At 47.4% G+C, this 10,720-nt stretch overlaps 1 protein-coding gene across 3 annotated transcripts in view; it reads left to right on the plus strand.

Moving 5' to 3' along the window:
* Window positions 1-9,888: 9,888 nt before the first annotated feature.
* Ammecr1l (AMMECR1-like) overlaps window positions 9,889-10,720 on the plus strand; it is a 27,412-nt gene continuing 26,580 nt past the window's right edge. For all 3 annotated transcript variants that reach the window (XM_013028846.1, XM_013028847.1, XM_013028848.1), the window contains exon 1: window positions 9,889-10,539. The gene's annotated coding sequence lies outside the window, so the exon portion shown is untranslated. The remainder of the gene's footprint in view (window positions 10,540-10,720) is intronic.

Below are 10,720 nucleotides of genomic sequence, written 5' to 3' on the forward strand. Positions count from 1 at the left end.
TTTTATTCTGTAAGTTTGAGAGTATTTGCTTAACATATCTGGGTGCACCAATGTTTGGGGAATATAAGTTGATGATGGTAATATCCTCCTCTTGGATTGTTCCCTGTATTAATATGTAGTGTCCATCCTTGTCTTTTTGTATTGATTTTAATGAAAAGTTTATTTTGTCATATATCAGGATTGCTACACCTGCTTTCTTACTGGGGGCATTTGATTGGTAGATCCTTTTCCAACCCTTTAATCTGAGTTTGTTTGTATGTTTGGCTGAGAGTTGGGTCTCCTGAAGGCAACAGATGGATGAGTCATGTTTTCTGATCCAATCTGCAGTTCTTTTTCTTTTGATTGGTGAATTAAGCCCATTAATATTAAGAGATAGTATAGAGAGATGCATTGTGGTCCCTGTCATTCCCTGTTTTCCTCAGTTTTTCTTCTTTCCTTTCCTCCTGTTGCATATTCTACTTTTTTAAGGGTCTCAATGTATCCTGGGCTGGCCTGAAACATGCTATTTTGACCAGGCTTGCCTTAGACTCTCAACCTTATGCCTCTATCTCCCCCAAGTGCTAGGTTTACAGATGTACACCACCATGTCCCACAAACCTCACCAACATATTTCACTTTAAAAGTAGAATTACAGCCGGGTGCTGGTGGCTCACGCCTGTAATCCCAGGTACTCAGGGCACTGGCATCTGAGATTGCGGTTCAAAGCCAGCCTAGGCAGAAGAGGCCATGAGACTCTTTTTTTTTTTTTGTCGGTTGTGGGACTTGAACTCTGGCCCTCAGCTCTTCAGCTCAAGGCTAGTGCTCTACCACGTGAGCCACAGTGCCACTTCCAGATTTTTGTACTTATGAGGTGCTGAGGAATAGAACCCAGGGCCTCATGCATATGAGGCAAGCACTCTACCACTGAGCCACTTTACTGGCCCCGTGAGACTCTTATCTCCAATAAACCACTAAGAAAACTGGAAGTAGTGCTGTGGCTCAAATGGTATGAGAATTGAACTCAGAACCTTGCACTTGGTAGAAGTGTTCTGCCAATTGAACCAAAAAATCAACTTCTTTGGTTTATTTTTCAGATAGGATCTCATGCTTTTGTCAAAGTTAGCCTCAAGCCTTGGCCTTCAGAGTGCTAAAGGTATATACTACCATGTTTGGCACTTGGAAAGTTTAAGTTGCATCCTCTCTCTAAGTATTCAAAACAGATATATAGAGCAAGAATCTCAAGTCTGAATTGGGCAGCAAGCAGTAGCAGAGCTATTGCTGACCATCAAGATGCTGAGATGCTTAGGCCCAGCCATAACATAGAAAGAGTGGGTAAGCTCACACAAGCAGGTGTCCTGCTGCTCTGTTGCCATCCACCCCTAAGAGTTCCACAGCCCCACTCCCTGTCCTCTCCCTCCTTCAGCTTTGCATAGGTTGAAACGAGATGGACACCAGGCTGCAATGGATTGATAAATGTGTGCCAGAAGCCAGGCATATTGGTTTATGCTGGTAGTGTCAGCTACTCGAGAAGCTAAGGTGAGAAGAGCCTGGCTACCCAGGAATTCAAGGCAAATTTGGGCAGTAAGACTCCACATCAGACAATAAAAATCTCTAAGGAGCTTCCTCCCTCAGTTTTCCAAGTAGCTGCAATTGTAGCACCCACAGCTGCTCCTTGACTTGGGTTTGTGAAATGCTTAGTCCTTGGATTCTCTCATTTGTTCACTCTTTCAAACACTTGTGTGCAGAATGTTATACCTCTGTGGGCCTTTGAATTCTGACCTGTTTAACATTCCAGCTACATTGTTTTGGCAGGAAAGACCTTATGAGTCATTCGTATTAGTTATGGTGGGTAACAAGGCAGCCATGGGGTTACTCTAACAGAGTATTGATACTTCCAGGCAAATTCAGCTACCAGATGTGTGTGTGTGTGTGTGTGTGTGTGTGTGTGTGTGTGTGTGCCAGTATTAGGGCTTTAACTTGGTACCTGGCATTGTCCCTTAGCTTTTTCACCCAAAGTTAGCATTCTACCACTTGAGCCACTGTTCTACTTCTAGCTTTTTTGGTGGTTAATTGGAGATAAGGTTCCCATAGATTTTTTTTGTCCAAGCTAGCTTTGAACCATGATCCCCAGATCTCAGCCTCCTAAGTAGCTAGGATTAATGACACTTGTGGTCATCCTAAGATTTGATAGCTTGTATCACTTTATGTCTGTTCACTGACATTCATTTAATAGTGGCTTTCTGTTGTTCTTGAGAACTCCAAATCAACTGTAAATCTTCCTCTGTGCACATAAGTGCCTATAGTGTAGCTTGTAGCTTCTTACTATCTTCCCTTTGGGTGTCCAGGCCCTGGCGTGTGTGTGTGTGTGTGTGTGTGTGTGTGTGTGTGTGTGTTTGTGTGTGTGTGTTTTTAGGGGTGGAACATAGGTCCTCACACATACTATATAAACATGCTACCACTGATATATACCCCATCCCCTATTTTTCCTTTTTTGATTAGATGTCAATTTTTTCCCTTTTTTTTTTTGTCGGTCATGGGGCTTGAACTCTGGGCCTGGGTGCTGTGCCTCAGCTATTCAGCTCAAGGCAAGCACTCTACTACTTGAGCTACAGTGCCACTTCCGGTTTTCTGGTGGTTTTTATTGGAGAGTTTCATAGACTTTCCTGCCTGGGCTGGCTCTGAACCATGATCCTCAGATCTCAGCCTCCTGAGTAGCTAGGATTACAGGCATGAGCTACTGGCACCTAGCTTTCCCATAATTTTTAAATTAACATCAATTAGTTGTACAAGATTTCCCCACACTCTCACGCTTCCTAAGATCTCAATTGTTTATTCAGCCTTTTGATTCCCCAATCAATGTTTCATATCACCACAGTTAGAAAAACAATTTTGTTTTTCTCTTCAGTGTTTCTAGCTCTGAGAAACTTAAAATTGCCATCCTAAGAAAGTTCAAGTAAAATCTGTAAGGCATTGACTTTTTATTTTTTTGCCTGTCCTAAGGCAGAACTCTGGGCTTTGGTGCTGTCTGAGTTCCTTTTCTGCTGGCTTCTTTAAACTGAGATCCTCAGATCTCAGCCTCCTAGGTAGCTAGGATTACAGGCATGAGTCACCAGTGCCTGGCTGACATTAACTTTTTTTTTGGTCCGGTCGTGGGCCTGAACTCTGGGCCTGGGCACTGTCCCTCAGCTCTTCAGCTCAAGGCTAGTATTCTACCACTTGAGCCACAGCGCCACTTCCAGCTTTTTTCTTTTTGCTTATGTGGTGCTGAGGAATCAAACCCAGGGCCTCATGCATGCAAGGCAAGCGCTCTACCACTAAGCCACCTTCCCAGCCCCAACTTTTTTTTTTGTCAGTCGTGGGACCTGAACTCTGGGCCTGGGTGCTGTCCTTCAGCTCTTCGGCTCAAGGTTAGCGCTCTACCACTTGAGCCACAGCACCACTTCTGGCTTTTTCTGCTTATGTGGTGCTGAGGAATCAAACCCAGGGCCTCATGCATGCAAGGCAAGCACTCTACCCCTGAGCCACCTTCCCAGCCCTGACATTAATTCTTGAACTGTGGTCCCTAACCTCAGAAAGGGTTAAGGAGAAATAGCATAGTGTCCCTTTCTCTCTCCTACATTGGATCCCCATTGCTGCTTCATCAGGAGCCAGAAGTCCAGCAGCTCAAAAGGGCTAAGCTGCCAGACAAGCCAGCTCTCAGCAGTATTGGAGGAAGGCCCAGAACTTCTAAGATTTCAACCCAGTCTCCTTAGCTGCTCCTGGCACTTTCCCAGAACCAAAGGCAATCTCACCTCAGCTAAACCTTGAAGAGATAGCTGTATTTTATTTACCTATCCTCATTCAGGCTCAGACGGTTTCTCTCAATTTAACACTGTAACCCTGGGTCCTGGCATCTGATTCAGCATGTATTCCCAAATTCCTTTTAGGTTCTGCTAATTGAAGGCCCTAGGGGAAAACAGAAGGTGGAAGGAGGGAAGTAAGGGTCTTCAGTAACAATGACACAGGCAGGTAGTATGGACTCCCCACTCTCAGGTCCACAAAGCACCCCTCAGAGGCTCCAGTAGCTCATTTTTGGAGCTACTTCCACTTCTACATTGTTCTTTCTTTCTTTCTTTCTTTCTTTCTTTCTTTCTTTCTTTCTTTCTTTCTTTCTTTCTTTCTCTCTCTCTCTCTCTTCCTTTCTTTTTTTTTGGGGGGGGGTTGGTTGTGGGGCTTAAACTCTGGGCCTAAGTGCTCTCCCTCAGCTCTTTAGATGTGCCACTTGAGCCACAGTGCCACTTTGAGTTTTCTGGTGGTTTATTGGAGATAAGAGTCTCACAGACTTTCCTGCCAGGGCTAGCTTTGAACCGTGATCCTCAGATCTCAGCCTCTTTAGCAGCTAGGATAACAGGCATGAGTCACCAGCACCTGGCTTACATTGTTCTCTTTTGATTCCTAACATTTGTATAACTGATTTCTAGATTCAACCTGCTTTCATTTGAAATGCTTAATTTCTTCTTCCTGGATCCTAAGACAATACTTGGTATGAGAATTAGGGTCCATTACCCACCTTTTGTAAAACCAGTGACCCTCTCATCCCCCAATGCTAGACTGAACGCAGGTCTCACACTAGGCACACACATTACCACTGAGATATGCCTCCAGACTAGAACACATGAGGTGTCCTCCCCCCCTCCCCCCCACCCCTCCAACCCCCCTCCCCTGCACAGTGCTGTTGATCAAACTCAGGGCTTGGAAGATGCCAAGCTTGCCACCACTGGGTTATATATCTTAACAATTTTCCTAAGATACATGGTCTCTCTTTGTTGTCTGTGATGGCCTGGAACTCCCAGTTGGCCTATCTCAGCTCTCAAATAGCTACATGAGATTTGCTTTTCTTTTGTGCTGTTACTGGAGCTTGAACTCAGGGCCTCATGTTTTTACTTAGCTTTCTGCTCAAGGCTGACACTCTAACAACTGAGCCACCCCTCTACTTCAGCCTTTTGCTAGTAAATTGGAGGTAAGAGTCTTTTGACTTTATCTCTTCCAGCTGGCTTCGAACTTCAATCCTTAGATCTCAGCCCGAAGAGTAGCTAGGATTATAAACTCAGTTTACAACTGGCTTTCCCAACACATCAAGGTCCCTGCCATTTCTCAGAAGCTGAAGTCACAGATTAGTGTGGTGTTCTACAAAAGGTCAGGAGGATTAAACTCTGCCGACAAGATTACCCCTGAGGGAAGGGTGGATCCTATGTTGTCTCTGAGCCTTGCTATTTCTGATATCCTTCTTCCACACTGACCTCGGCTGGACTTGCCAACCATCCCTAACCCTGACAATTTGGGGGTGAACTGCATTTAGTGCATATGAACTAAATCCATTCTGCCTCCACCTCAGACCTTCACCAAGCTTGCAAATAATTTGACATCTTGTCACAAGACTCTTGGCTGGTGTAGTGCTATAATCCCAAAACTCAGGATGCCAATGCAGGAGAATCACAAATTTGAGGCCAGCCTCAGCTATATGATAAAATTCTGTCTCACAAAAAGAAAACAAAAACAAAACCTCTTAAATCTCTAGATTCAGGGAACAAAATTGCTTCAAGGAGATGCTAAGGTGGGTGCTGGTGGCTCATGCCTGCAATCCTAGGAAGTTGAGATTTGGTAGTTCCAAGCCAACCCAGGCAGGAAAGTGCTTGAGACTCTTATCTCCAATAAACTATTCAGAAAAAATCAGAAGTGGTGCTGTGGCTCAAGTGATAAAGTGCTAACCTTGGGCACAAAGAGGCTCAGGGATGATGTACAGGCCCTGAGTTCAAGTCTCAGGACTGGCCAAAAAAAAACAGTTCAGTGCTGAAAAGTCATTAAGGAAATATTTATAGAAAAAAAATTGAATGGGAAGCTGGGTACAGTGGTGTACATACCCTAATTCCAGCAGGAAGAGGAAGGTGAAGTGAGGTCAGCCTAGCCTATTTAGTAAGACTTTGCTTCAAAAGTGTAACAAGCTGGGTGCTTGTGGCATACGCCTGTAATCCTAGCTATTCAGGAGTTGAGATCTGATGACCATAGTTCAAAGCCAGCTTGGGCAGAAAAGTCTATGAGATTCTTATCTCCAATAAAAACCACCAAAAAGCCAAGTACCAGTGGCTCATGCCTGTAATCCTAGCTACTCAGCTGAGATCTGAGGATTGCAGTTCAAAACCAGCCTGGGCAGGAAAGAACGTGAGACCTTTTTTTTTTTTTTTTTTGGGTCCAGTCGTGGGGCCTGAACTCTGGGCCTGGGCACTGTCCCTCAGCTCTTCAGCTCAAGGCTAGCACTCTACCACTTGAGCCACAGTGCCACTTCTGGCTTTTTTTCTTTTTGCTTATGTGGTGCTGAGGAATCAAACCCAGGGCCTCATGCATGCAAGGCAGGCGCTCCACCACTGAGCCACCTTCCCAGCCCAAGAACGTGAGACTTTTTTTTTTGTCGGTCATGGGGCTTGAACTCGGGACCTGAGCGCTGTCCCTCAGCTCTTCAGCTCAAGGCTAGCGCTCTACCACTTGAGCTACAGCGCCACTTCCAGTTTTCTGGTGGTTTATTGGAGATAAGAGTTTAACGGACTTTCCTGCCCAGGTGGCTTTGAACCGTGATCCTCAGATCTCAGCCTCCTAAGTAGCTAGGATTACAGGCGTGAGCCACCGGTGCCCAGCTTGGGCTTGACTTTTGTAGAAGGTAGTACATAAAGGCATATCATGACCAGATTTGGTCAACCAGAAAGCTAGACCCATGAAATCCACATCAGTGATTAATATTGCTTGGGAATTTTTTTTATTACTGGTTAGATTTTCTCTAGCCTATAATGTAGTGCCCAAATACGGTTGTAAATCCAAGAGAAGATAAGTGCAGCTGGAGCACAGTCACTTCATATTAATCTGAACACTCACAAAGTTCATAGTGACTAAGCAGTGTGTCCTGCTCTATATGTATAGACTTACTTAAATCTCAGATAGGTATTGCTACAGTACCCATTTTACAAATGGTCAGACTAACATGAACAACTTGTTCATAGGTATTCATTTATTGTTGGGACTGGGATTTGAACCCACACAATGTTTTCAAAGTGAACTCTCTCTCTCTCTCTTTTTTTTTGGTCAGTTGGGGGTGCTGAACTCTGGGCCTGGGCGCTGTCCCTCAGCTCTTCAGCTCAAGGTTAGCGCCTTACCACTTGAGCCACAGCACCACTTCTGGCTTTTTTTTTTCTGCTTATGTGGTGCTAAGGCATCGAACCCAGGGCCTCATGCATGCAAGGCAAGCACTCTACCATTGAGCCAATTTCCCAGCCCAGAGTGAACTCTTTTAATCATTACTATATACTAGCCACTCCAGTGGGGGGATGGTGTTTTGATGAGAAGCACAACTTTTTCACAGCAGAATAGGGTGACATTGCTGGTTCATGAGAGGTTTCAGTTTTTCCAAACTATTTTACTTGCTTCCTGCTGTGTTCATTAATCACAAATTAGTTTTCCAGATTATACATAGAAAGTGAGATTGTCAAACAGTCATAGCCTTTTCCATAGTGATGGCATGTATGGTCTCTAATTTCTCCCTCCTGCTCAAAATTCTATTGTTTACTTTTGAATGTTAGGACGGTGGCAGACCGTGGCTTTCTGACATGAGGTGACCTCCAGGTGACTTTCCTTATGCCTGATCCATCCCTTTCAGCTTGTTAAAAACCACCACAGCATCTGGATCCTACTTCTCAGAGCAGGTTTGGTTTTGCTTTAATTTGGGAGGGTTTCAAGTCCAACTTAACTATTTTTTACCTTCTGGCAGCTTGAGAACTGGGGAGCAATAACTCCCCTATGTGTGAGCTGTTTAATGACTATATACTATCATCGTGGGAGCAATAGACTAAGGCTTCTTTCCAGATGCCATGTTTTAAGGCTTTCAGTGGAAAGACCTTCACTATGTGAAATATAATCAGGATTTGGCCTTCTTATTCAGAAAAAAAAAAAATCGCCTCTGGCTTTCTGCCTCCTGTACTTCTGGCTATAAGCCATTTGGTCATCTAATTTGTAGTTTTCTTGAGCAAAAGTTAGAAACTAGCAAATGTGGCCACATCAGTCACAAGCACATCAAGTTTGATAGGAACTGTGAAAACTATTGAAGAAGTCCCCCTTTAAAAGATGGTCATCTTGGGGCTGGGAAGTTGGCTCAGTGGTAGAGCACTTGCCTTGCATGCATGAGGCCCTGGGGTTGATTCCTCAGCACCACATAAGCAAAAATAAAAAAGCCGGAAGTGGTGCTGTGGCTCAAGTGGTAGAGCGCTAGCCCTGAGCTGAAGAGCTGAGGGACAGCGCCCAGGCCCAGAGTTCAGGCCCCAAGATGGGACCCAAAACAAACAAACAAACAAACAAAAAGATGGTCATCTTGGGGGGAGGCTGGGAAGAGATGGGAAGGGGAAACAAAGGAGGAGGCTACAATGTTTGTTAAGAAATGTACTCATTATCTTGCCCATCTAATTGTAACCCCTCTGTACAGTATTTTCACAATAAAAAATAAATAAAAATTAAAAAAAAAAGATGTCATCTTCAGATCTACGAAGTATAGGGGTCGCTTCCTTCTCCCAGTCATTGCTGGGTTCTTCTGCTCCAGAGTGACCAAACACTGAGCTGTCTCAGGCTCTGTTACTTCCAGGTAATTATGCTAAAAGTTTGTAATAGAAAATCTTACACTTTCATATGTGATGCATTCTAACGCAGAAGGGTTTTGCTGGAAAGCCTCAGTGTTAGATGTGCTTTGCATTTTTTTTCTTTTTACTACTTTTGTTCAGTCTTTGAGGACAAACATATTAAGGATGTCTTTTGTGCATCATCAGAACAGCAAACACTCAACAATTATCTGTGTGTTTGAGTCACTTTTTCTTTCTTTTCGTGTCACACGTGGGGCTTGAACTCGGGCCTGCGAGCCACAGCTCCATTTCTGGCATTTTTTATAGTTTATTGGAGATAAGTATCTCCCATATTTCGAACCTCAATCCTCAGATCTCAGTCTCCTGATTAGCTACAAACATGTGAAAGAAAAAAAGCAGACAATTTGTTTGGGAGTTGACAAGGAGAAGGCGCTTAGCAGAAATGACAGCTGGGTACCTGGGCTTACACCTGTAATCTTAACTACTCAGTAGATAGATCTGAGCACTTTGGTTCAAAGGCAGCCGGGAGAGGAACGTGAGACTTTTTCTCTTGGTCCCATACGGCGACTAGAACTCGGTACCTGGCACTTTGTTTTCATTCTTTGCCTGGCGCTCTACCAACTGAGCCGTGTCTCCAACCCTAGTGAGACTCTTACCTCCAACTAACCACCAAAAAATCCAAAAGTGGAGATGTGGATCAAATGGCAGGGCGGTGGCCTTGAGCTAAGAGCTCGGGAACAGTGCTCTGGCCCTGGATTCCAGCTTCGGGACTAGCACAAAATAAGTAAGACTTCATAAAACCCCATCTGCAATTCACCATGTTGGGCTAGGAGTGTGCTCGGTAGAAAGGGCGGAATGCTCCAGTGCGCAAACACAACAAAGAAACACAATGTAAGATCAGAGTTAAAGTCACAGGCTCCTAACGGGTTCGTAAATGCGTCTGCACGTGCTTCAGAAGCGGGTCGGTGCTGTCCGGCGGTCTCCCCGGGCGGCGGAGTGGGACTCGCCCTCGCGCAGGGCACCAGAAGCCGGGCGTGAGAGTCCGTCCCCGGCCCAACGCATCCCCCGCGGGCCCGGCGAGCTGTCGCCGTCTGCCGCCTCCGCCGGTCGCCGCGGCCCGCTCCAGCCAGCTATCCAAGGCCGCTGCCGGGCGTCGAGGCCGCTGGCGGGCCTATGTCCCGCGGTGGGTGGGACGGCCGGAAGGCTGAGCTCAGCCGAGCCGCGGAAGACGGACTACCGCTCCCGGCGTGCACTGCGCCGCCCGAGCCGAGGAGCCCGGCGGGCCTCGGGCCGGCCGGACCGCCGCGCAGCAACACCGCCGCACGGCCCGGAACCCGTCGCAGCGACTCTGCGTCCGCAGCTCACGAACCTTCCCCTCTTCCCAGAGCGTCCTCTTTATCCCAACCGCCTAGAACTCAGCCCTACAAATGCAAAACATCCTCCTAAATTCGATCTCGTCGAGCCAGCGCCAGCCAATACAGTGCGCGGGCGGCGGTCACGTGACGGCGGTGGGGCGGCGTTCCCACGCCCGCGAGCTCTATGGTGCTCCGCGGCTCGCTAGAGGGCGTGTGGTCCGCTGGAGGACTCCCTACATTCCGCCTCCATTACCTCACTGCCTCCGGTGGCTGCTGGGATACCGGAGGACTCGAACCCCGGGTCGACTCAGTCCTCCAGCCGCCCGGGGAATACCTCCAGTTCTTCCTGGACGTCGCCGCCGCTGCCGCCGCCCCGCTGCTTCCTCCGCCTCCCGCCCGCCGGTCTCCTTCGCTCCGCCCGGCCCGCGCCTCGCGTCCGGCCCGCTTCTCCTAGAAGCCCCCACCCAGGCGTATGGCTCCATGAAGCAAGAAGAGGAGGAGACAGAGCGCGAGAGGTCTCGTCCGCCCCGGCCGCGTCTGGGCCAGAAGAAAAGGTGGGAAACTCGGGTTGCGCCGCACTCTCCTTGCCCTCGCTGCCCGGCCCGGCCTGGCCTCCCCCGGCCGCCGTCGCCGGCTCCCCGGGCCTGCTACAGCCGGAGCGGGCGTAGGGGCCGGGAGCGGGTCCCTGGGACACCGAGTGGGGTCCCCAGGGTGCGGAACGGGGTGCCGAGCCGG

This window comes from Dipodomys ordii, unplaced genomic scaffold, assembly GCF_000151885.1.
Source record: "Dipodomys ordii isolate 6190 unplaced genomic scaffold, Dord_2.0 Scaffold114, whole genome shotgun sequence".
NCBI lineage: Eukaryota > Metazoa > Chordata > Mammalia > Rodentia > Heteromyidae > Dipodomys > Dipodomys ordii.